Source organism: Pleurodeles waltl, chromosome 6 (assembly GCF_031143425.1).
Source record: "Pleurodeles waltl isolate 20211129_DDA chromosome 6, aPleWal1.hap1.20221129, whole genome shotgun sequence".
NCBI lineage: Eukaryota > Metazoa > Chordata > Amphibia > Caudata > Salamandridae > Pleurodeles > Pleurodeles waltl.
The window spans coordinates 400,960,302-400,987,890 of record NC_090445.1 but is presented as its reverse complement, the minus strand read 5'-3'; the positions used below and the strand labels follow the sequence as shown (position 1 = coordinate 400,987,890).

The 27,589-nt window shown below is 45.6% G+C and overlaps 1 protein-coding gene across 4 annotated transcripts in view; it reads left to right on the top strand.

Moving 5' to 3' along the window:
• The window catches only part of LOC138299778 (cytosolic phospholipase A2 gamma-like), a 1,040,695-nt gene that overhangs the window by 659,162 nt on the left and 353,944 nt on the right, over positions 1–27,589 (top strand). The window lies entirely within an intron of this gene.

Sequence of the window (27,589 nt, the reverse complement as noted above, 5' to 3'; positions counted from 1 at the left end):
ATACTGTAAGCCACATGTATCAGGCTACCACCAACATCATGACATGCAGTGCACACACTCAGTCACTGCACACTGGTTCTACAATCCCTTTAGACTGTGCTACAGTGTGTCAACGTGAACACACACTCCAAGCACACATACATTAACCATCTGCACACTATTCCACATTTTAGCCCATGTGCTGGGTATGTCTTGAGTAGACATGTATTCTGAACATGTTTTTTTTCATTCTCACATATTTTGATCAATCATGATGTTGGGCAGAGGTGAGTGTAATGCACAGCAACAGAATGTTTGAGGAAGTGAATGAGCCAGTGGGACTCACTTCAGTGAACCAGGGTCACATGGTCATGGCCAGCTCCACTCTTCATTTAACATCATGCTGTCTTACTTTAGCTCTGTCTTACTCCTGGCAAAGGCAGTTGCAGTACATTTAGTCTGAGGGCAGGTCTTTATGTGGCCGTATGGGTCCAAGAAGTCTGCAATCCATTACAAAGGTCTATGTTAATGCACACACTCAATAGCCATAACCCTCTTGGGATGATATAGGATTTGTTATCCCCTCAGCTGTGCCCTTACATACCCAGGGCAGGGGTAGACTACTCTTCCAATGCAGAGGTAAGTCCTCAACCAATACCCTCCATTGCTCCATTGCACCATGTTTAATGAGATGGTGTTTTTACACATACATTTGTATGTGACTTTTTATATAGACACTTCACACTTTTGCCAACTCTATATTATTCAGGTGAAGTGATGTTTTCAAGAACATCTCTGTTGTATTTCTTCTACGTGCCACACATTGCAAGATCTTTTTTTCATAGTGTTGTGTTATAGGACGTTTGACCTCATGGCATTTGCATTGCATTGCAATGCATCGAAAATGTATGTATTGTCAACTACGGCCTGATGTGGTATGTATGAAAATCTGCCCAGCAATTCGATCACGTGTAGTGTTTTGGCGATTGCCACACATGATACTTGGCCTTTGTCCATGATAACTGTCACTCATGATATGTAATGGTATCTGCAACAACATCTGTTCATGCAAAGTGACACCATTCGGCATGCTAAATCGTTCGTCAGACTCTATGAAGAGTGGTTTGTCTCAGGTATGAACGTATTAGCTGTTTTGTGTTCCAACATTGACTGAGTACTATGTGAAACACACTTTGCTGCTGCGGTACACAACACAATGGCTAGCAGTGTAGAATTGCACTACTAAAATGTATAAGGACAGGAGTGGACAATTTAGATGTGGATATGTGACAAGTCTGGTCTGTCCCTTTAATGCAGTTCACTGCATCACACTGAAATGCTGCAATGGCGGATTACTTAATTGGAGCCATGGCCCACGTTGCTCAAGGTTCTGACAAATGATTGTTACATGTTGAGGCCTACATCTAGTTGAGAAGATGCAAATGGCTTGATGTTTACATAGACTGTCATATAAAAAGCAACACAATGAGTGAGTTCAAAAATGTATTTTCATGTTGAATATTTCAGACATTTGCAGCAAATTTGTCCATCAGGTCAAATATTTTTAGAAAAGTAAATTTGCACAATCTGTTGCATCGCCGCCGTCCAGCCATTGTTTGTTGGATCTTGCCTCCATCATCCTCCTTCTACTCCTCCATTGTGTCAGTGTCCTCATGCTCTGAGTACTACGGGATTTTGGTTCTCACGCTTGTGTTGAGGAGGACTGCACATACAAGTAGGATAATACAAACCATAGAGGGTGAGTATAGCAGTCTTCTCCCTGACATGTCCAGCCATCGAATCCTAGACTTCAGTACACCAAATGTGCAATCTACCACTTTTGGCCCAAATTTAAGAAACGTAGTGCTACATTATATGCAGCACCACTTTTCTTGCACCCCTTAGCGCCCCCTAAGGCCACCATGTGTGCACCGTATTTAACATACAGTGCACCATGGTGCAGGTTAGGAACAATAGTGTCATAATTTTTGAAGCTATTGTACTACATTTCAGGGTTAGCATCAAAGGTTTTGGCGCTAATCCTGCAAGGGGCCCTTTAAGAATAATAGTATGCCCCCTTTTAACATGAAAAATAGCTGCTAAAATGGTGCAGTGGAATCTCATAGATTTCACTGCACCATTTTTGCGTTCCCTCTAATGGGGGAACAGCCCCCTTGCATGATTTAGTTGTCAAACTAGATCATCATCTCACAGAACGGCAGAAGGACAGAGGCAGCTCAGAAAGTAAGACAGTAATAATTAGGGAAAAACAACATGATCTTTTTAAGTCTACTGACAGGAGTAAGCCTACGCAGATAGGTGGTGTTAGGGGACCTGTGAGATTGGGGTGTGAGCCCTGGTCAAGCGACAGCCACAATCCCTTGCAGGGTGAACTATAAAAAGTAACTGATTTAACCTGTGCTTAACCCTGGGTAGCTTGGCACAAAAAGCAGTCAGGCTAAACTAAGAGGCAATGTGTTAAGTACTTATGAAGTACACAAACAGCAACACAATGAAACATAACACAATAAAAATCCCAAAGAAATTAAAAAATATATATCTATATATTTGACACCAAATGATGAAATCATGAAAATCCAATTAGTAGAAACAGAGTTCTGAATTATTAAAGTTGAAGGTTCAAAATAGCAAGTCTGCAGTTCTAGAAAATGGCCCCTGGGGCATCTTTACCAACACAATCAATAATCCAGGAGTGGAGGGAGACCTCTTGGGGTGCAAGACTCACTCAGGCTGAGCCCATGTGCAGAGTTAAGATGGTGGAAGCCTGTTATGTCCCTGTGGCTCAAAAAAGGAGAGCAGCTGAACTAGCCCTTGGAGTCTCTTCTGGAGTCATCGGTGTAGGTGGTGATGCAGGGCTGTGCAGCAGGGCTGGTCTATGAAGATCCCAAGCAAGCTCTAGGCAGCAAAGCAGTCCTTCCAGGTACAGTAGCAGTATGGCAGAGTGCACAGCGGGTCACAGCAACAGGCAGTCCTCTGAGAGCCCTTACACAGGCCCCGTAGTGAACTGAGATGCAAGTCTAAGAGCCCTTTATTTGTACCCTGGTGCCCTGCTTCTAGAGTTGGCAGAAGATTCCAGAAGGGTTCTCTGAAGTACCATAATTTCCTGCCTCCCCTGCCCTGGCTCCTAGCTGGCTGCACTGAAAATACAGGGTTAGTAAGCCTATTTTGTGACGGCACAGCCCACCCTATTCAGTTGCAAGTGGGGCTGTGCTTAGCTCAGCCCCATCTAGTCTGCTAATGGCCCATTCAGGCTCTACTACCCCCAATTGTGAGACTGTCTGGGGGGAATTCACAAAGTCCCAACTGTTAGTTATATCCAGTCATGTGAACTAAGGCAGGTTACAGGCACAGAGGGCTAAGGGTAGGAAAATGTCAACTTTTTAAAAGTGGTATTTTCAAACTTGTAATAATAAATCAAAATTTACAATTAAAGAGGGTTTAATATTACAAGTTCATAGATACTAAAGATGTCATATCTACCACCTCTGATTTAGGAAGTATAACAAAGTCATTTTAATGAGGAATCTCCCATGTTACCCTATGAGAGGTGGAGGCCTTTTAGTAGTGAGAAAACAAATTTAGGAGTTGTACACATGTACAACTGAAAAGTACATGTCCTACCTTTTAATTACACAGCACCATGCCCTACGGTCTGAATCTTGAAGTGGTCACCAAACAGGTATGATCTCAGCTTCTCCAGTGCTCAGGCCACAGCATAGGCTTCTCTATCAATGGCACTCTACCTGTGTTCCCTGGTAAGTAGCATCCTATAGATGAAGGCTACAGGATGGACTAGGCCCTCGGCATTAAGCTGTGAAAGTACTGCCCCTATACCATGCTCTGAGGCATCTGTCTGGACTATAAATTATTTTTAAAAGTCAGGGGTCTTGAACACAGGGGCTGTGCGCATGGCCTGCTTTAGGGAGTCAAAAGCTTTCTGGCAGGCCTCTGTCCAGATCACCTTTCTAGGCTGCTTCTTTGAAGTCAGCTAAGTCAAGGGGGCAACAATGGGGCCATACCCCTTGACAAACCTCCTGTAATAACCTGTAAGACCGAAGAAGGCTCTCACTTCTGTCTGAGTTTTTGGGGGCCTCTCTATTTTGGCCTGGAGGGACTCCACCTTACCCTCTTCCAACAGGTGTCCTAAGTACATAACTCACTCCTGCTGTATCTGTCACTTACTGGCCTTGATAGTCCGGCCTGCATCCTGCAGGGCCTAAAACACTTCTTGGAGGTGGAAGAGGTGGTCCTTCCAGCTGCTACTAAAGACAGCTATATCATCTAAATAGGCAGCACTCAAGACCTCCCCCGAGCCTGCACTTGGTTTACCACTCTATGGAAGGTGTCAGGGGCATTCTTTAATCCAAAGGGCATTACTTTATACTTATAGTGGCCCTCTGGAGTGAAGAAGGCTGACATCTCTTTAGCTCTTTCAGTTAGGGCAATCTGCCAGTGGCCTGAGGTTAAATCAAAAGTGCTCTGGATCATGGCAGTCCCTAACTATCAATGAGCTCATCAGCTCTAGGTTTGGGGTGAGCATCAGTCTTGGTGATTGATTTGCATCCCCTATAATCCAATCAGAACCTGAGTTCTAGGACGGCGCTGTCGCACCGCGTGGTGCGGCGCGAGCCGAATGTTCGGCACAAGCCGGGCGTTCGGCTGGGGCCGCACAGCGCGTTTCTAAAACGCGGCGCGCCCCCAGCCTTTCATGCACTTTTCGAGGCCCCAGGCATTGCATGGGGCCTCGCTCTGTCGTTTTCCACCGCCTTGCTGGGGTCTCCTGACCCCCTTACCTGTTCTTCTTTCTTCCTTCTTGTCCTCTTTCTTTTCTTCTTTCTGGGGTCTTTTTGTTGTACTTTTTTTATGTCTTCTTCCTTTCCCAGGTTACCTTTCTCTTCCCAGCATTCATTGTTCCCTATTCTCTATGGTTTCTATTCTGTTTTGTTCTATGTACCTCTCCCTGTCTAATATGGTGTCCTTTTACTTCCTGTGGGTCACTTCCTGTCTTTTGGTATATAAGGGCTGTGTTTTCTTCATTTCCTTGTGCTGCAACACTTTCTGCTCAGATAGTGTCTTCGCTCCTGATTTCCTCGCCTTTTTGGTTCTGGATTTCATCGCTCTGTGTTTCCTGAATCTTGTTCTTTTTGATTCCTGCTTTTTGTTCTTGTTTTTTCAGGAGTCCTCCTGTTTAGAGGTTTTTTCCCCTTTTGTTCTAAGGGTTTTTTTCCCTCTGGCGCTATTTTCTGAAGGCCACGGTCTGTTCTTGGCGTCTCCATCACCTGCAGCACCGTGGCTACCAGAAAGAGGCGCCCCTTTTTGGGCCAAAGCCGAACATGGAAGATCCACGCCACTAGATCTGCAAATTCCAGACGCAAGCAGCACGTGAGTCGTGACAGATTGCAGCGCCCAACCATTCCGACGTCCTCAAACACCATGGATAATACAGTGGCGGCTGCTGCAGATTCTGATCAATCTCTTTTGACCACGATTCAGCAACAAGCTCAGGAATTGCAACAACTACGCAATGAAAATGCTGCGTTACGACAGGCTTTGGCTCTCCGCACTAGTGATGTTCCGACTATCTCCGCTTCTACCCCTCGTTTCTCCGGCGAACCAACCAAGCTTCGTGAGTTCCTGGATGCATTAACGGTGTACTTCGCCTTCCGACCAACCCAATTCTCCCACGACAGGACCAAGGTGGGTTATCTCATCAGTGCCTTATCCGGTCCAGCCTTGGCCTGGGCAACCCCGATGGTGTCATCCAATGACCCAGTTTTGTCGGACTATTCCACCTTTGTGAGTCGCTTCAAACAAATGTTCAGTCGACCTGGATTGGAAGCCTCTGCAGAAGAAGCCTTATGCGACATTCACCAAGGCTCACAAGATGTTCTGCAATATATAACCCGTTTTCGTCAGCTAGCAGCAGAGACCACTTGGGTGGAACGTACTCTGGTAACGTTATTTCGCAGAGGACTCAAAGAAGAAATAAAGGATGAACTAGTACATTCTACCAGAGTGGAAGATCTTCGTGGCCTGATGGATCAAGCACTGTCCATCGAATATCGTCTTCAAGAACGGAGATCGGAGAAGAGAAGGAGTAGAGGGTTCTCCCAGCCAAGTACCTCACGAGCTGGTCTGCAGCGTTCTGAGGAACCTCGCCCTCCTGCTAGAGACGTCGAAAGGGAACCCATGCAGGTAGATACTAGCCGAGGTCCGCTCTCCGCCAGCGAGCGAGAAGACAGACGCAAGAAAGGGTTGTGCCTGTACTGTGGTTCTGCTGGTCACATAATTCGAAACTGTCCTGTACGTCCGCCCAGGCCATCGGGAAACGTCACTTCCCGTCCTCTGTAAGAAGGGAGGGGACGGGATCTACAGCTATACCTTCCATCAGCTCCTTTAATGACAATACAACCTCCTTGTTCATTTTTCCTGTCTTGTTGCAACTTCCTGACGGTCGTCAAGAAGAGACTATGGCATTACTAGATTGTGGTGCTAGTGGAATATACATGGACCAGACGTGGGCTGCTACTCACCAAGTTCCTACACAATCTAAAGAAGTTCCCGAACAGGTGCACACCGTGGATGGATCCTTATTATCCTCTGGTCCAGTGGACACCACTACCCTGATGTTAAGTTTACAGATCGGAAACCATCAAGAACACATCTCTTTTGATCTTATCACGTCCCCCAACCATACCATTATTCTTGGAATTCCGTGGTTCATCCGACATAATCCATATGTGAACTGGGTAACCCGGACAGTTTCCTTGTCTTCGCAATTTTGTCATGAAAACTGTTTTGCTTCCGACAAGTATTGGTCACCGAAAAGATCTATAGTCACTGAAAGTATTACTGGTTCTTCCATTAATACAGTCCAAGGAGTCCCTGAACACTATTTGGAGTTTCAAGATGTGTTCCAAAAACCATCCAAGCCTGTGTTACCTCCACATCGAGACTACGATTGTGCTATTCCCTTAGAACCTGGCACAATCGTTCCTTTTGGGAGGATGTATTCCCTCACGGAACCTGAAAAAGAAGTTCTAAAAGAATATCTGGATGACAATGTCCAGAGTGGTCTTATAGTTCCCTCATCTTCTCCGGCCGGGGCTCCTCTCTTTTTTGTACCCAAGAAGACAAAGGATCTTCGTCCTTGCCTGGACTTTAGAGGTCTGAATAAGATAACCATTAAAGACCGTTATCCTTTGCCTCTCATCAGGGACATTCTAGAAGCAGTTAGAGGGGCTCAACGTTTTACTAAACTTGATCTGCGAGGAGCCTATCACCTTTTACGCATAAAAGAAGGAGATGAGTGGAAGACAGCTTTCAGGACCCCATTTGGTCACTTTGAATACAGAGTTATGCCGTTTGGTCTCACTAATGCCCCCGCAATCTTCCAGAGATTTATGGATTCGGTGTTTTCTGACCTTCTGAACCAGACAGTGGTCATTTACCTAGATGATATTCTGATTTATTCCAGAGATCCTGAACTCCATTCGTCCCATGTGAAACAAGTCCTTCAAAGACTCTGGGCACATCAACTATTTTGCAAACCAGAAAAATGTGAGTTCGACAAGACGGAGGTAAAATACCTGGGTTATCATTTAAGTTCCACCGGCATAGCTATGGACCAAGAAAAGGTACAAGCGATTCTAGACTGGCCTTCTCCTTCTTCTATTAAAGAAGCACAATGTTTTTTAGGATTAGCAAACTTTTATCTGCAGTTTATATTGGACTTTGCAAAACAAACTAGCCATATAACACATACCTTAAAGAAGGAGAATTTAACGAAAGGGTTTATCTGGACTGAGGCGGCTGAAACAGCCTTTCAAGGTTTAAAGAAAGCTTTCACACAAGCTCCCATCTTACGGCATCCAGATACCAACAAACAATTTATTGTTGTCACCGACGCTTCTGAAAGAGCCATCGGAGCTGTCTTACTCCAACAACAAGAGGATGATGGTCTTGAACATCCTGTTTTCTATTTGTCTCATATCCTCTCTACAGCAGAACAACATTACTCTGTACTTGAACGGGAATTATTGGCTTTGAAAACAGCCTGCCTAGAGTGGAGACAGTTTCTGATGGGTTCCAAAGAGCCTTTTGAGGTTAGAACAGACCACCGTAACCTACAATGTTTACGAAATTTTGTGTGCCAGAATAGTCGCCAGGCTCGTTGGGCCTTTTTCTTCAGTCAGTATGATTTTTACGTCACCTATATTCCCGGATCTCAAAACATTCTGGCTGATGCTCTGTCTCGTCGTTATCCAGATTGTACTCCTTCCCCATCTCAGTATCCACTGGAACCTAGTAAGATCATTGGAGTGGCTCAATCTTTTCTGGAGGAAGTACAACTGGAATACACCAAACTATCGGACCACGAAGTAGAGAACCTAAGACCTTTGTTGAATAAGAGACAAGGATTCCATTATTATCAGAACTTGATATTCCTCCCTACTGACAGAGTGAAAGAAAAAGCATTACAAATGTGCCATGATTCACCGGTGGCTGGTCATAGAGGCATCAAGGCCACACAAGAACTTCTCTCACGGTTTTTCTGGTGGCCTACCTGGAAGCAGGATGTTGAAAGATATGTTCAGGCTTGTCCTATTTGTGCTCAAGTCAAGATTCCCCGTACCAGACCTGCAGGATTGCTACAGCCCTTGCCTGTTCCGCCAGCTCCATGGCACACCATCTCTACCGATTTCATGTGTTCGCTCCCACCTTCAGCAGGACACCGGGTTATCATGGTCACTGTGGATTCCTTTACTAAGATGGCTCATTTCACTGCCCTAAAAAGGCTGCCTACATCTCAAGAACTAAGCCAGATATTTATTGATCATATCTTCCGCCTTCATGGACTTCCACATACCATTATATCTGATAGAGGACCCCAATACATTTCCCGGTTTTGGAGGTATTTCTGTAAGACACTCAATATCAACAGAGCCCTGTCATTGGGGTTCCATCCACAGACCAATTGACAGACCGAGCGTCTGAACCAAGGACTAGAGCAATACCTTCGCTGTTTTTGCAATTCAACCCAAAGCAACTGGAACACTTATCTCCCTATTGCTGAATTTTCCTACAATAATACTGTCCACAGTGCTTCCAAGGTCACTCCTTTTTTCTGCTCTTATGGTTTTCATCCTACCTCCTTTCCTACTTCTCCTCCATCCACCTCTCCTTTGCCCGCTATTACTCACCTCTTCAAACGACTTTTACAGATCCATAGACTAATTCGATCCAATCTGTTACAAACCAAAAGATATATGAAGAAGGCTGCAGACAAGAAACGTGGAACCACTCCAGACTATCACCCGCAAGATAAAGTCTGGCTCTCATCCAAATTCCTACCCTCACGTCTTTCTCTGAACAAGTTCACACCTCGTTACTACGGACCTTTCCGTATTCTTCAGCTGATCAATCCTGTCACTGTCCGTCTTCGCTTACCTCATACATGGAAGATTCATCCCGTCTTTCATGTTTCCCAGCTCAAACCTTACGTACCTGACCCTTTCTCTCGTCAGTTTCCTTGTCCTCCTCCTGTGTTGGTGAACGATGTTCCTGAATATGAGGTACAAGAAATCTGTGACTCTCGTCTATTTCACAGACGGCTTCAATATCTGATTCATTGGAAGGGTTATCCTCTCAGTGAATGCTCTTGGGAAGATGCATCTTCTGTTCACGCTCCTCTCCTGATTCAACGCTTTCACCGTTTATTTCCTCTCAAACCTGGACCTTCGGGAGGGGGACCTACTGTCGCGCCGCGTGGTGCGGCGCGAGCCGAATGTTCGGCACAAGCCGGGCGTTCGGCTGGGGCCGCACAGCGCGTTTCTAAAACGCGGCGCGCCCCCAGCCTTTCATGCACTTTTCGAGGCCCCAGGCATTGCATGGGGCCTCGCTCTGTCGTTTTCCACCGCCTTGCTGGGGTCTCCAGACCCCCTTACCTGTTCTTCTTTCTTCCTTCTTGTCCTCTTTCTTTTCTTCTTTCTGGGGTCTTTTTGTTGTACTTTTTTTATGTCTTCTTCCTTTCCCAGGTTACCTTTCTCTTCCCAGCATTCATTGTTCCCTATTCTCTATGGTTTCTATTCTGTTTTGTTCTATGTACCTCTCCCTGTCTAATATGGTGTCCTTTTACTTCCTGTGGGTCACTTCCTGCCTTTTGGTATATAAGGGCTGTGTTTTCTTCATTTCCTTGCGCTGCAACACTTTCTGCTCAGATAGTGTCTTCGCTCCTGATTTCCTCGCCTTTTTGGTTCTGGATTTCATCGCTCTGTGTTTCCTGAATCTTGTTCTTTTTGATTCCTGCTTTTTGTTCTTGTTTTTTCAGGAGTCCTCCTGTTTAGAGGTTTTTTCCCCTTTTGTTCTAAGGGTTTTTTTCCCTCTGGCGCTATTTTCTGAAGGCCACGGTCTGTTCTTGGCGTCTCCATCACCTACAGCACCGTGGCTACCAGAAAGAGTCGCCCCTTTTTGGGCCAAAGCCGAACATCGAAGATCCACGCCACTAGATCTGCAAATTCCAGACGCAAGCAGCACGTGAGTCGTGACAGGCGCCTGGATGGGCAGCTTTTGGTACCAGCACCACAGGGCTGGACCGGGGGCTACTGGAGGGATCAATCATCCCCAACTTCAACATCTTCGATGCTGCCCCTCACTTTGTCAGACATCTGGTACATTTTGTTTTGACAGGGGGACTGTCTCTTGTATCAATATCATGGGTACACAGGTGTGTAAGCACAAGAGTGAGGGAAAACAGAGAGGAACATTGTCACAATAACTGGCAACAGTCACTCTGTTGTGCTGGGTCAGGGTAGGGAAAAGGTTCACACCTTACACTGTTTCATCTTGCACTTTTTTTGACAGGAGGTCAGGGAGAGGCTCACTCTCCTCCCCATCATCTGTCACCAACAACATGGTAACCTCAGACCTCTCATAGTGGGTTTTGAGATGGTGGATGTGAAGGACCCTTGAGGGGTGCTTGGGGGTCTTAAGTACACAAGGTAGGTGGCATCCTCTTTTCTCTCAACTATCTCATAGGGCCCAGTCCAACAGTCATAGAGGGCCCTAGGCTCCACTGGCTCCATCATCCACACTTCTGGTCATACTACTGCTTCATCACCTCCTGGCTTGCCTGCAAGTTCTCGGAAACCTTCTTCAAGAACTTTGACATCTGGTTGGCGATCTGGTTCCTGAGAGTTAGCATGTAGCTCACCATATCCTGGGAAGGTTTCTTCAGTGCTTGCTCCCAACCCTCTTTAATCTGACTGAGAGGTCCCCTTACAGAGTGACAATACTGACATTCAAAGAGGTTGAATCCAAACCCCTTCTCTGGTACCTTCCTGTAAGCAAAGACCAGGCAGGGCAAAATGACATAAATCTTGTGTCTCAGGAAGTCAGGAGGCCTCAATCATGCTCTTCAGGGTCTAGTTGAACCTCTCAACAAGGCCATTGGATTATGGATGATATGTTGTGGAGAACCTACAGGTAACTCCACAATCCTTCCACATAGATTGCATACAAGCTGACATAAAGTTGGTGCCATTGTTAGACCCCACTTCTTTGGGGAAAACTACTCTGTTGGAAATCCCCATTAGGCTCTAGCTACTACAGGTGTAGTTGCATTTCTGAGAAGTATGGCCTCTACATATCCTGTACTATGGTCCACCAAGGCCAGGATAAATCTATTGCCAGAGGCTGTTTTGGGTTCCAGTTTCCCAATGATGTTGATGCCCATACTTTCATAGTGGGCACCAATGACAGGTAAGGGTTGCATGGGAGTTTTCAGCTTCTTCCCTGACTTGCTACTGGCCTGGCAGGTCACACAAATCCTGAAGAATGCATCTGAGGACACCTTCAGCCTGCTGCCAGTAAAAGCAGGGGACAAGCCTGGCAAAGGTCATTTTCTGCTCAATGTGTCCTGCAAAGAGAATCTCATGGGCTATCTTTTAATAGAAAAGCCCTGTGGCATTCGGGAACTATTGTGCCATACAAACTTGCCTTGGGTTTAATGTACAGGAAGTCATTCTGGCCTTGTATGCCCATACTCATAACACTCCTAGCACTTGGGGTTAGATTTGTTTTACCTGAGAAGCCTTTCTAATGTTGGCCAGATTGGAATGAGAACCTTTTCCCTTCAGAATTATTTTTGGGGCCTTGAGAGTACTCCTTCTTTTTATCTCCTTTCTCTTTCTTCTGGTGGGAACACTGACCACTCCTTTGGGAGTCTCCCCCAGATGCCTTTTTCAACACTCTGGTGCTGACCCAGAGGACCACCTCCCCAGCAAGCTTCCTAGGGTCAGTCAGTTTGCTGCGTACCAGGTGTTGGAGCAGCTCTGTAAACCAACTATTGAGCAGATGATCCCTCAGAATCAGGTTGTGTAGCCCATTGAAATCATCTACCTTGCTGCCCCTCACCCAGCCCTTTGGTGACTTGGTAGCGTAATCCAGAAAGTCCACCCAATTCAGATTGGGAAGATTGTAGCTGTCCCTGAACCTCTGGCTATATTTTTCAGGGATCAACCTAAACTTAAAAAGAAGAATGGGCTTCATTGGAATATACCTAGTCTGGTCCTCTACCCCTAGAGTCAGCATTGTGTCCCTCCCCAAGGGAGGCATATATTTTTACAAGCATCTCCCCTCAGTGCTCCTCTGGAACATTATGGGCCCTCATGAATACCTCATAGGCTGAAAGCCAAATATCTATATAATCCCCCACCCAATAACTGGGCACCTTTGGGAATGTGGAATCTCACCTCTACAGTAGACACTGCTAGTTCACTAAAATCATTGCTCCTGGACTCTGCTTGTTTAGCTTTAATATCCTGCTCCTTCAGACACAGTTCATGAGCCAGCATCATCCTTTTCTCTCTACCCTTAGTCTGCCAGTTCAAGCTTGAGCTTCCTCTCCTCCCTCCTGTCCTCTAATTCCACTTAAGACAGGCCTCTGGAAGATACAGAGCTTGCTGTCCCATCCAGGGTATCCTGGTTCTCCTCCTGAGGGCAGGGATGTTCCTCCTGAAGGCTTTGGTTCTGCTGGGGGCTTGGTCCTTTTCCTCATCAAGTTCCAGTTCACCTTCTAGATCAACCTCCTCTGTTGCTTTTTACAGCCTCTTGACCTCCTCATAGGCCCAGAGGGCTATCTGTAGGTCCACCATGGACGCCTTCTTGACCACTTCTATTCCCCTCTCATTGCAGAGCTTTTGCTGCTCACCTTGTTGAGGCTGTCAACATTGATCAGATCCATCTCCATGGAAGCAGACAAAGGTAGGGTCACTTAAATTTGGAAAAAAAATTAAAATAGCCAATTGAGCCTAAGGAGAATTTGAAAAGTCAGACCTGATGCCAAATTATTTACCTGGGATTTTTGCATAACACCATACAATGTATGGTACTGTAAAAACACAAGTTCTGATCCACACCTCTGAGCGCCAATGAGAGAAATTGGGTTGTTGGTTGAGTGGGGTGTGAGCCGTGGTCAAGCAACAGCCATAATCCCTTGCAGGGTGAACCATGAAAAGTCACTGATTTCACCTGTGCTTAAGCTGGGGTTGCTTGGCACAAAAAGAAGTCAGGCTAAATTTAATGTTTTAAGAATTTATGCAGTACACAAACAGCAACACAGTGAAAAACCAATACAATTAAAAACCCAAAGCAATTTAGAAAAACAAAGAACATTTGAATGAATTACTTGGCACCAAAACCATGAAAATCCAATTAGTAGAACCAGAGAACTAGGAGTAGGTGGTGATCCAGGGTTCTGCAGCAGGGCTGGTCTCTGGAGGGCCCAAGCAGGCTCCAGGCAGCACAACAGTCCTTCCAGGTACAGCAGCAGTCTTGTAGAGTGCAGAGCAGGCCACAGCAGCAGACAGTCCTCTGAGTGTTCTTCCACAAGTCTAGTAGTAAACTGAGAAGTAGGTCTGGAATCCTTCTTTTTATACCCTGGTGCCCTGCTACTAGAAGTTGGGAGAAGTTTCCATAAGGGTTCTCTGAAGTTACAGGACTCTCCTTCCTCCCCTGCTCTGACTTCTAGCTGACTGTGCTGACAATACAGGGTTGTTAAGCCATCCGGAGCCCAACCTATTCAGCTGCAAGTGAGGCTGTGCTTAGCTCTGCCCGCCTTCAAGTCAGTTAATGGCCCATTCAGGCTCTGCTACCCCCCCAATTGTGTGACTGTCTGGGGTGAATTCACAGAGTCCAACCTTTCAGTTACATCCAGTCATGTGACCTAAGACAGGTTACAGCCACAGAGGGCTAAGGGCAGGAAAATGCCAGCTTTTTAAAAGTGGCATTTTCAAACTTGTTATGACAAATCTGACTTTAACACTAAAGAGGGTTTATTATTACAAGTTCATAGGTACTAAACGTGACATATCTACTACCTCTGGTTTAGGAATTACAACGTAATCATTTTGATAAGGAATCCCTAGTGTTACCCTATGGGAGGGGTAGTTTTTCACTATTAGGACATGTAAAACAAAAAATCACATGTCCTACCTTTTAATTACACAGCACCCTACCCTATGGACTACTTAATGCCTACCTAAGGGGTGACTTATATATAATAAAAGGGGAATTGAAGGCTAGCCAAGAGGTTTTAATTGCCAAGTCGGTATGGCACTGGGGCACTGACTTCATGCTGCACTGCCAGGCCTGGGGCAGTTTTTAAGGTGCCTCTTCAGTGGGTGCCACAATAAGTGCTGCAGGCCCACTGGTAGTATTTAATTTACAAGCACTGGGTATATGGTATAACACTCTACAAGGGACTTACATGTAATTTAAACATGACAATCAGGTATATGCCAATCAAACCATGTTTAGGGGAGTGAGCACATGCACTTTAGCACTGGTTGGCATTGGTAACGTATACAGAGTCTTAAGGCCAACAGAGCAAAAATCCAGGCAAGATGTAGGCAAGCAGGCAAGAGGTTTGGGGGAAGACCACCCTAAGGCTGACAGGTCTAACAGGACCTCTCGCCAAGGATGAATGCCATTGAAGACGTGACCAACAATTTTGCCTCTACTGTGGCAAGAAGGGCCTCTTTCTGAGAGATTGTACTGTAAAACCAAAGAAGAAGGATGTCGCAGCAAAGACAAAACAAGTTAGGATCGAATAGGTTGGGTCAGGAAAATAGAGCGTCCGACGACAGTAGAGACTAGCTGCTTGGGTGATGCTCACACTGAAGTATCCCATTCATTAGCACAAACTAGTCCTCAAACAGAACAGAGACATATGTATATCCCTGCTCAAATGAGTTGGGACCTAAAGAATAATCTTATTTCTCTTGACCTTCTTTTAGACTCCGGAGCTACTGGAAACCTTTTTGGATATTACCATCGCCCAACAAACCCAAGAAAGACAATATTACACTAACCTTTGAATATTCTGACTTGGCAGATGTCTTTGACAAAGGGAAGGCCACCACTGTTCTCCCACACTGTCCATTCAATTGCAGGCTAGAGCTTCAGCCTGATTCACAAATTCTCTGTAGTTGCGTTTATGCTTTAACTGAAAGAGGAAATCCCCATCTGTGACAATACTTGTATGAGATGTGGGAAATAGGCTTTGTATGATGTTTGCGGTCTCCTGCATCCTCCCCACTATTCTTTGTCCCAAAGAAAGGGGCTGATCTGTAAACCTGCATCAATTACAGGGCCCTGAACAACATCACTTGAAAAAAGGTATCCCTTACCCCTCATCTCTATGCTTATTAATCAGGTCAAAAATGCACAAACTTATACAAATCTGGATCTGCAGGGAGCTTACCATCTTGTAGGGTGATGAGTGGAAAACAGCCTTTCATAAATTAAACCATGCAGAAGTAAACTATTCAGTGGCAGTTCATGAAAGGTTGGCCATCAAAAGAGTGTTTGAGGAGTGGAGGCACTATCTCTTGGGAAGTTTACACACGGTGACCATTCTAACAGACTATAGGAATTTACAATTCCTGAAATCAGCACTAGCCCTGCCTTCCCGAGACCTTCATTGGTCGCATTTCTTTACAACTATGATTTCCTCATTCAGTTTCAACCTGGGCGAAAAAATGGGAAGGCTGATGCACTTTCTAGAGTGAATGTCTGGAAAAGCCACCCTTGATTATTTACTCATATAAGATAGCAGGAGCCATCATGACAGACTCAGACTTCTTACAAGAGGTCAAACTAGAACAAGAGAGCAACACAGCTGTATAGTCCCTTCATCACTATACTTCAGATGTCACTAGTCACAAGGGGTTGGCATATGTTAGGCAGAAACGTTATTTACAGAGCAAGGCATTAAAGAACCAAGGGGGTCATTCTGACCCCGGCGGCCAGGGTTGGCGGGAGCACCGCCAACAGGCTGGCGGTGCCCCGCAGGGCATTCTGACCGCAGCGGTTTGGCCGCGGTCAGAAGAGGAAAACCGTCGGTCTCCCGCCGGTTTTCTGCTGCCCAAAAGAATCCTCCATGGCGGCGCAGCTCGCTGCGCTGCCATGGGGATTCTGACACCCCATACCGCCATGGAACAGGATGGCGGTATGGGGTGTCGTGGGGCCCCTGGGGGCCCCTGCAGTGCCCGTGCCAATGGCATGGGCACTGCAGGGGCCCCCGTAAGAGGGCCCCAAAAAGAATTTCAGTGTCTGCTTTGCAGACACTGAAATTCGCGACGGGTGCCACTGCACCCGTCGCACCTTCCCACTCCGCCGGCTCAATTCTGAGCCGGCGTCCTCGTGGGAAGGGTGTTTTCCACTGGGCTGGCGGGCGGCCTTTTGGCGGTCGCCCGCCAGCCCAGTGGAAAACCCAGAATAACCGCAGCGGTCTCCTGACCGCGGTGCGGTATTCTGGAGGGGGGAACTCTGGCGGGCGGCCTCCGCCGCCCGCCAGAGTTAGAATCACCCCCCAAGTCTTGGGATGGCATCATGACAGTAAACGTACTGGCCATCCTGGAGAAACAAAGACACTAGAGATTCTCAAACATTATTATTGGTGGGCAACCATATCATAGGATACAAAAGCATTTGTAACTGACTGTGCAGTTCATGTTCAATAGAAAACTTCACATCAGGTCCCTGCAGGACTTCTTAAACCCCTACCAACACCACCAGTGCAGTGGCACACCGTGTCATTGGGTAGATTTACCCAAATCTGAAGCTGGGTTTACTACCATTCAAGTAACCATACTTCATTTAATGAAATTCTCACACTTCGTTTCACTAAGGCCTTACCCACAGCCTTGCAACTGGCTCATATCGTCTTGCAATCTGTGGTCCTCCTCCATGGACTTCCATCCGTCCTGATCTCCAACCAGGTGACACAATTTGTGTCCAAATTCACAAGATACCTTTCTAACTAATTGGATATGGATGTTAGCCTTTCATCCAGTCACCACCTGCAAATAGATGGTGTTAGATTTGGCATCCTTGGCGTGGTCTCCCCTAACTTTCTGCCTCTGTTTCAACAGGTTGTTGATGTGTGCCGGACTCTGTGTTTGCTGTTTTTGATACCCCGTGCACTTTGCCACTGCTATCCAGTGCTAAAGTGCAACTGCTCCTACATAAAATGTACCTAGAATTGGCTTTCCATGATTGACATATTTGATTTACTAGTAAGTCCCTAGTACAGTGCACTACAGGTGCCGAGGGCCTGTAAATCAAATGCTACTAGTGGGCCTGCAGCACTGGTTGTACCACCCACATGAGTAGCCCTGTAAAAATGACTCAGACCTGCCACTGCAGTATCTGTGTGTGCAGTTTTAAACTTCCAATTCAACTTGGCAAGTGTACCAACTTGCCAGGCCTAAACCTTCCCTTTTCTTACATGTAAGGCACCCCTAAGGTAGGCCCTGGGTAGCCCCATGGGCAGGGTGCAGTGTATGTTTAAGGTTTGACATATACTAATACATTTTATATGTCCTGACAGTGAAATACTGCCAAATTCAGTTTTCACTGTGCAAGGCCTATCTCTCTCAGAGGTTAAATATTATTAAAGTGCAGATTCCCTTTGGGAGCAGATAGAAAATTGGAGTTTAGTGTCTCTGAAATCACAATTTAAAAACACTTCTTTTAGTAAAGGTTGTTTTAGAGTGTGTGTTTGAAAATGCCACTTTTAGGAAGTAGGCATTTTCTTGCTTAAACCATTCTGTGACTTTGCCTTTTTGTGGATTCCCTGTCAGGGTCAGTTTGAAAGTTGGGCTGTTTTCACTTCTCCTCTAGACAGTGGCACAAAGGGAGCTGGGGTGTAGCCTGCATACCCTGATGAGCCATCTGTGCTGGGAGGGAGGGAGGTGTGGTCACTCACACCTGAAAGGGTTGTGCCTGCCCTCACACAATGCATTCTCCAACCCCCTGGTGTGTGTCTGGGGCCTGGCCTGGGCAAGGCAGGATCTTACAATTAAGAGAGACTTTTCTTTGAAGTTTGCCTACTTCAAAGGAAGAAAGGGGTATAAGTAGTGGGCCCAACCCCCCTGAAAATTAGATCATTTCTGGAATCAAGAGGAACCTCTGCCAAGGAGAAGAGCTGAGGAAAAGTGCTGCCCCTGTCTGTGACTGTGCTCTGTTGGGCTATACTGCAGTTGCTATTTCTTCCTGTGAAAGAGGATAAAGACTGGACTTTGTTGTACATTCCTGCTTGAGATGAATCTCCAAGGGCTTGAATTAAGCTTGCCTCCCGTTGTTTAAGTTTCAGGGAAATCAAAGACTTCTCCTGCCAGGACCTGGACTCTCTGCTAAGACTCCTGCCCTGCCAAGTGGTACCCTATCCAGTTCTTGGGCCCTTGAGAGGTGAAGCTGGCAGACAAGAACTAAAAATCCAGGCACAGAACGTCATGTAGGCAAATTTACGACACACCTTCCACGATGTGGCTGATAAACAAGCTGCTGAAATTGACACTCCACCTGCATCCCGGCCGGGAGATAAAGGCAGTGGGGCTGGAGAAACAACACACAACACCCACTTACGGAGGTTAATAAGGATGCAAACCCCAAGCAGCGTGGTTTTCTAACACCGTGCGACCTGATCTTCCACGCATCGTCCCTGGGCATCAAAGACAAACCAACTCTGTGCGGATCCAATGTGCACATCCTGAAATCGATGTATCGCTCTCTTGTGAGGGAGAAAAACGACGCATCGCCACCCGACCGGAGAAGGAAATGATGCACAGCCTCACTTGCGAGTAAGGAATCATAGCATCGCTGACTTTTCTGACGCACGCTCGCCCGTGCCAGGCACCAGGTACTTTGTGTAACAACAGCATTCTCACTGTTTTATAAGGATTAACACACGTAGGCCCTCATTATGACTTTGGTAGTCATCCTTGAAGGCTGCCAAAGCCACTGGCACCAGGAGACCACCTGTGCTGGTGGTCTCCCGCCCGCCATATCACAAGTACTTTCGGATTTCCGCCACACTTTGGGTGCAAATCTGGCAGTAGTCTTCCTGGTAGGTGGGTGTGCTCTGGCGGTTTCACCACCAGCCGGCCCCACCAGTAGGATGCCGCCCGCCATATTATGGGCAATAATATGGCCTGGCAGTGTCCTGCTGGCGGGGCGCTGCCTCCTGTGGAAGCGCCCCATCCCGTTTCTTGCCAGACGACCTTCTGCCTGGATCAGGTAAGGTTATTATCCAACAGGGGAGGAGGGTGGGAGGGTGTTTTGTGTGCGTGTATGAGTGTGTGGTGTCTGCGTGTGCACATCAATGTGTGTGTGCGTGGCTGTATGCGTGTCTGTATGTCAGTGTGTATGCGTGTCTGTATGTCAGTGTGTATGCGTGTCTGCATGTCAGTGTTTATGTGTGTCTGTATGTCAGTGTGTATGCGTGTCTGTATGTCAGTGTGTATTCGTGTGAGTATGCATGTTTGGATGGGTGAGAGTATGCGTGCATGAATGCGTGTATGAATGGAGTTGTGAATGCATGTATGTTTGGAGTTGTGAATGCGTGTATGGATGTTGTGAATGTGTGCATGGATGCATGTGAGTGGACGTGTGTATGTAAGTGTACGTGAATGCATGTATGCATGATGTGTGTGGATGTCTGTGTGCATGTATGCAGGGGTCGCTATGTCAGAAGGGGAGGGGTGGGGCAGAGGGGAGTGCTATGTCAGAAGAGGAGTGGGGGAGCTGTGGCTGGAAGGGGGGGTCTAGTGCTTGCTGGGGGTGTGGGGGAGCCATCTACCAGTGACAGGGAAGGAATTTCCTGTCACAGGTAGCCCTTCCGCCATGGTATTTGTGGCAGTGCTACCGCCCCTGAAACCATGTCAGAAAGCCAGCTCTTAATACTGCTGGCGGTCTTCTGTGGACCGCCGGTTCGGAGATGATCATCTCCTGCCCAGGGATTCATACCGCCATGGCGGTATAAGTGGAGATTTGGTGGGTTGGCCACACTCATAATGTGGCGGTCTGCACCGCCAGCCTGTTGGCAGTGGGACCGCCACATTTACTTTGGCGGTCGGAAGAATGCCAGGGTCAAAATGACCCCCTTATTCTTATGAAAATTAATATCTTGACTAGTGTATGTTGGATTTTTGTCATTTTGGTCTTGTTTTGTTTAGATAAATATTACCTATTTTTCTAACCTGTGTTGTGTCCCTTTGTAGTGGTTCACTGTATTACTGTGTGTGTTGGCACAAATACTTTACACATTGCTTCTGAAGTTAAGCCTGCCCGCTTGTGCCAAGCTACCAAGAGGGTGAGTGGGGGTTAACTGAGTGTGATTCTGCTTTACCCTGAATAGAGTGAGGGTCCTTGCTTGGACGGGGGTAACCTGACTGCCAACCAAAGACACCATTTCTAACAGATGGACACACTGAATGGGTAAATCAGTGCATGGAGCAATACCTCAAGTGTTACCTGCTAAGCTCTGAGGTGGTTTGGGCTTTGTGTTTGTGGACTGCAGAGTTTGCTTATAACAATGCCATCCACATGTCTGAACACTATTTTCTTTTTTTCTGTACCTACGGGTTCCATCCATGTATGTTGCAAGTTGACACAGTGCCTTCCTTACCCACACCAGCTGTACAAGACTTCCTAAGAAATGTATTAGACATTCAAGGGAAGGTGCAGAAAACCCTAAAGATGGTGAAAGAAATGTACAAACTGTATGCAGACAGAAAAAGATGCCAGTGGCCAGAGTATCAAGTAAGACAGACGATTTGGTTATGAACCAAACATATCAACCTGAAGGGAACATGAAAGTTTCATCCTATGTTTCTTGGGCCCCTCCCCATCTGTAAAAAGGTGAGTGAGGTAGCCATACAACTAACCCTACCTCCTACTTTACCAATACATCCCATTTTCCATGCCGCATTAATGAAACCAGTACCAGACACCATGCACTTCCTAGCAGGGCCCCCTTAGATATTGGTAGACAAGGAAACAGAATATGAAGTAAAAGCAGTATTGGACTCCAAAAGGATACACGAGGAACTATATTACTTGTTAGACTGAAAGGGCTATGGTTCAGAGAATCATTCATAGGTGCCGGCTGGTCATGTCCACGCCCCACGTCAGGTCTGTCAGTTTCACCATGGACATACAGAAAAACCTAAACCTGTGGGAGACATTTTGGGAGGGGTGTACTGTCGAGCCTGTGGACCTGTGTAAGCTTGATATCCTAACTGCGAGACCCCCCTCCATTGACTGAACTCTGCTCATTACTTGTCATTATGGGAACCATGATATTTCATTGCAGTGCCCATTGCTCGTTTATAGGGGGGAGCGCGAGTTGTTATATTGTTCAATACTAGTTGCTTTTGTGAAGGTTCCCAGCTTCCAATTTTTGATTGGCCTGCCCTAGCTTGTTCTGAACAGCATGGGTAGGTTGCTCTGCCACGATTCGGTGGGTGCGGCCAGCAGCTATTTAAACCGCACCCATTCTGGAATCTCTGCTTGTTGTTGAGTGATTCTCCTGAGAGCACCATCGCGTCTGGATCTCCACGGCTCCTGCAGTCATCGGCTCCTTGGTGCATGCGGTTCCAGTCTCTTCCTTCAATGACACAACGTGGTTCCGGTGGGAAGGAAACAACACTGTAGACCATCAGAAAAAATGGTAAAGTCTGTGATCACGTACTTCAAAGTGCTAACTCATTGCTTGGATAATTGCTTCTGTCACATTCATTCTTTGATCTTTGGAAGTGCCCACACTTGGTCCTTGTTTTTCTTAGTATATTCCTGCAGTGGTTCTCAAGCTCATGAGAGCGTGATCTTTGTACTTGTGACACATAGGATGCTTGGCAACATATAGGAGTGCACTGATTGACAATGATTGATGTGTAAAATGTGTACAAGGCTATTGTTGCTCTGATTGTGACATACGCATTTGCATGTTTTTCTCATCCATTTCTGTGATGATGGTTTGAATAAATATTATAAAAGTACTAAGCCTGATGCTACAAGAGCTATGTTATTATTGAATCACTAACAAAGAAGTGTCTGATCTAACACTGGTGTGCCATTAACACCACCTCACTGTCAGTTGCGAACAGATACTAATATTATACAATATGTGCTATGTTGCATGAGTTTTGTTCAGTCAAATAACCAAGCACACAAGTAGATGCCAGAAGAACGTCCCCTCAATCATATCTCAGGAAGGTGATGGGACATGAGGGAGGTTGTCTTCAGCTGTAGGATCCATCCAGTCGCATTCCAGAGGCCATTAGTGAGTGAGAGAGCATCAAACACGGGAAGGGGGATGTACACAGATAGTTATATTGTACTTAGGAGTCATTAGTATAGACACAGAAACACTAGCGTAGAACAGAATACCCAGCCACTCTGTTACAGGAAGTGTTAATGATGCCAAGTATCAGTACGAGCTCTCCTATGCATATCATCTGACGACCTGTGTGAAACCATTATCTCTTTCTCTCATCCAATCCCCTTTCTCCCAATATGTCTCAGTGCTGTTTACATGAACATTGTGACCAGGGTTCAGACCCCCAGATGGAGTTGGGAGCCAGCAGTCATCGCTGTGTCTCCGTGGGATAAAAAAAATCCAGAGCTTAACATTCATACCGTTGGGATGGAAGAGGAGGAAAATGGTGGCCCAGGATTCCAATGTGCCATGCTCGACAATTTCTTAAGATGTAACAACGGTGCCAAGCTTTTGGAAACAATATAGCCCTGTTTAATCAAAAATATACAGACCTGTTTGGAAGAGAACATTTCTCATTTTTCACTCTATGCCCATTTCCGAATATCGCTTTCTAAAGCAACCCATCACATGCACAGTGAGTGTACACACAGAAATACAAAAACAGGGTGCACAGTAAAGCTTTCCACATGAGCGCACCCATGTGGTTACCTGAGCTGGCTAGCTGATGTAAGCTGACAGACGGAATACAGGGCTTCCTGTCAGAACTTCAAGAATACACACACCCCATACATTGTAGATAAGGCTTGTTTGTTTTGCTTTTAAATGTAATTATATTAATATCTGCATTCACTCTGCTTTGTGCGTTCTACTTTTGTTTCTGGTCAGTGTGATGCACAATGATCTAGTTTGTGTGCAACATTTTAGGTGTCTTTATAAAGTCAACCTCATAGGCGTTCAAGCACAGTAGAGTGTTCTATTACAAGAGGAGGAAACTGGGTGAGGGTAAACTCCACCATGCGGTGGTGAGCTGAGTTTTTGCTGAACTCCCCATTCCAAGTAAAGGGCAGAGTGGTCAAACTCCGCTCACTCCACCGGTGGAGCAGAGTTCACCACCCACCCTTAGTTTACACATGCATCTTCTATTTCTCAGTGTCTTTGCAAAATTTGACTATACCCGATACTTTGAACACTTCTACATGCTGACTTTCATGTTTAGGCAGTAGATAGCTGTGATAAGTATTTAGAAATGTTGTTGTGCTCTCTATGTTATGGGCACTCCCTACATGTGCAAAGTGACAAGGTATCCTATTTTCTGCCATATATTCATCCCTGAGTCTGGTATGACAGTGCCAACATTTTGCCACTCACATGTACATATGTCCTTTTGTAAACTCTGATGTTTTGTTTGCCTACATGACATTGACACAACTTTTTAATTATTCACTAACTGTAGCATGGAATTAGCTGTGTACGTGCAGTGCTTTTGCAACATGTAGCATGGATAGTTATACAATTTGTTGTCAGGCTTCAGCTAAAGGTTTTTCTCAGACAAGTTGTCATGCTGCACTTAGATTGACACATTGGTTTTGCAATCTCAGCCATCTTTCTGTACGACACACTGATGTTGCTATAAGCAGTTTTCTACTACAGACGTAGGCACAATATTTTAGGTTTTCACATGTATGTGTATGATTCTAACTTGTAGGTTATTCTGCACTTCTGTGCCTTGATTCTGTCATCATTGATGTGGCTAGAGATTGTTGAGTTTGGGATCCTGAGTATACTATGATACCTTGCCCATGTTGCATTTATATCTATGTATGTTACTGACATCTGACATGTGTGACCGCATGGTGTTTGACTTTGTGAGTTTACCACTGATGGATAAATATGCAAACAATTTGGCTAACTTACACCACAAAGCTGGTGATTGATCACATTGGTTGCATATATCATTGTGGCTTGATACCTATGTGCATATTCATACCTAGACTGTCAGTATGGGTGAGACATATGTATGTTTTGTACTGTTGGTATTACATTGTTACCCAAAATTGACATGTACACATGAGTGAGGCCTACACTTACAACGCGTGGCACAATTGCAGTGCTGCAATTATGAGGCACACCTCTCATACTCTTGTCACTAGTTCCATCGACAGACACAGAGATGGTTACTATGTCATACATAATAACCATCTTGGTTGGAATGTTGTGGGCTTCAGATTTCTTTAACAACAAGTAGGCCATTCCCACAACTTCTTCCAACGTTGTTCCTGAAACTTTAGTCAACATACAAGTATACCGCCATGTGTGACACACTGACTTTTGAACACAGGATTTGTTCACACATGATTGATTTTGTGAAGCTTTAACTGATACCATACTACGTACACCACTCTTGCGCTTCACTAATATGTATCCTTTGTACTAATATTGACTTTTATTGTGTACCATATTATTTTTTTATTGATTCATTAAGCAGTGCAGATGATGTGGTTCCATCCATTGACACAGTGGGAGATGATACACTGCTATTCTGTTGCTTTGCTAGTGGCATTGCATGATTAGTGAAAATCATTGTCTATACTTTAGAGTAAGCTGTTCCCACTGTGTGCACATGACACTAGGGGCAAGATATTTTGAAAAGTGGCACAGTACACCACAGCAAGTCGCCTTCCTGTGCTGCACTGTGCCACAGGAAAGAGGGCAGGAATGCGTAGTATTTAACCATACAGCATATTCCAGTCCTTTCAAACTGCACTGGCACACAATGTGCTGCCTAGCACAAACCAGGACCCTTGCACCATGGTGGAAGTGTGCTTGTGTTGCATGCAGGATTGTTTTAGTAAAAGAAGGGGTCACCTCCTGCAGATGAACAATCCTTAAAGGCATATTCCTCTACCTATGTGTGACACAGAATGTAGCACACATAGGAAGTGGAAGTGATCTGGACAACATATGTCATTTATCCCTGCTACGCATCACCTGGGAAGGCATATTTATTTTAAGCATCTCTGGAAGTGCTTGTTGATGATACTGTGCTGGACAATGTAGGTATGATGCATACTTCCAGGGAATTTGACCAGCATATCTCCAGATGGTCCACAATGGTCTGAACATTGGCAGAGTATGCGTCCAGTTCCTGTGCAGGTGGGATGTTTTGGCAGGTGGAACCTATTGCACGTGTGTAGTCCATGGCACCTCACACATGGGGAAATCCCGTAAAGGCAGGGAAGCCTTGCTTGGTGTTCAGCTGTTGTTGGTGGGTCTTGGGGAGGAGGAGGTATTGGGGTATGATGCTGACATTCAGGACAGAGGGCAGGAAGGCAGAAAATGATTCCTGTGATAGTCCTGCAAATATGGCTGTTGTGACCTGGAAGGAACCAGATACAAGCATGTAGAGCACAGCCATCAGTTTGATCTGTGGAGGTATGTTGGTGGGCTGGCAGTTGGTGGCAGGAGGCTTGGCCCAATCCTATGGAGCAATTTGATGATAGACTCCATCCCGAGTTGTAGAATTTGATGTCCTCATCCTCTGAGGTGAGGTCAATGAGGGAGATGCGCTGCTGAAATACACACTCCCTCCTCCTTTGCTGCCTACATGGTGGTGGTAGTCTCCTTGCAACTCCTAGTTGCAAGATCACAAACTCTAGGGTATAGATGAGCTTAATAAAATGTTATTTGATGCTCAAGTTTTTATCCCACAGTCACTGAGTCATTTCTTATGCCTGAGTTGCCAATATGCAGATTTGTTTGTGTATTTCAGGCTTTGCGCGCCACATCTAAACAATGCATCATACATTGGCTAACCTATAAATATCACTGTGTTTGATTTGCGTGAGATTTTGTGGGTGAATGGCTACCTTGCATATTTTCATTTGTGCATGGCGTAGCTGGTTTAGGCACTTTGCTCAATGCAAGCCTTACAAAATGATGCATTTTGGCAAATGAGTCATCTTGAAGATATGAAGTACTGCTTGTGCTTAATTTGAGGCACAACACCGATGCAAGCCTCTCAAAAATATGGCCCTTACACTCATTTGAGCTGAAAACCAGTCTGATCATCATTAAGGACAAATGGCAAATAATACCAAAGCTGAATCTTATAAGAAAATGACGCCCATAGGAATTACTGACCAAAGTCATATAAGCTTGATGCCAGCCACATATTTCAGGGGCAGGCTTTCTCCTGATGTTTATTGGCGTGGAGCATATTACTGTTTCAATCCTCAGCACTCCTGCTGCCCTTAACACAGAAAATAAATGTTTCTGAATGCACAGTGTAGGCTTGCTCCCCCTGACAGAACATGAGTTGTTGGCTCTGGACATTAATATATAAAAGTCAAAGCAATATGCCAATTGCCCCCTTTTCACACGCAGAAGTATTGTCACTGAAGTTGCCACTCTCTGTAGAGCAGCGCCTGTTCCCTGCAAATCACTATTTTGACTGATGGGGAGAAGTGAAACCTGGCAATTGCTTACAGTGATTTAGGTACAGCCAGATGGTGGTTTGTGGTAAAGAGCACCACAGATTATGTTCCCCTCCATGATAACACTGTTTTCATCCTTGTTCCTGCCTGTGCCTAACTTTATCAGTTTGCAAAAATATCAACTCTTTAGACAGCTGGTGTGCAGAGCAGAGATGGGCTCCATTTCTTTACAGTTTGCACCCCTTCTCATGAAACACACACAATAGAAGCAAGTCAAGTAGAAGCATGGTGTGCCTCGTGATTCCTGACACTCCAAATACTGAATGACGGTGCTAGGAAATGATCCATAAGGTGATTTCACAATTCAGACGAAGAAGTGACTAATTGGGGTGGACCTATCAAAACACTTTTTGTCTGCTAATTGTGGGCTGATCCAGAATGTGAGTGACACTTACACATCAGTAGAGCAATGGCTGTAGGTAGCTGACTTGAAACAAGTTTATGCTTTATTCATTTATCTTACTTTTAAAAGGTTGTCAGACTACCAGAAATGCCTCCTCCCAGACCTAAAATACAGTCGCAGAATATCAAA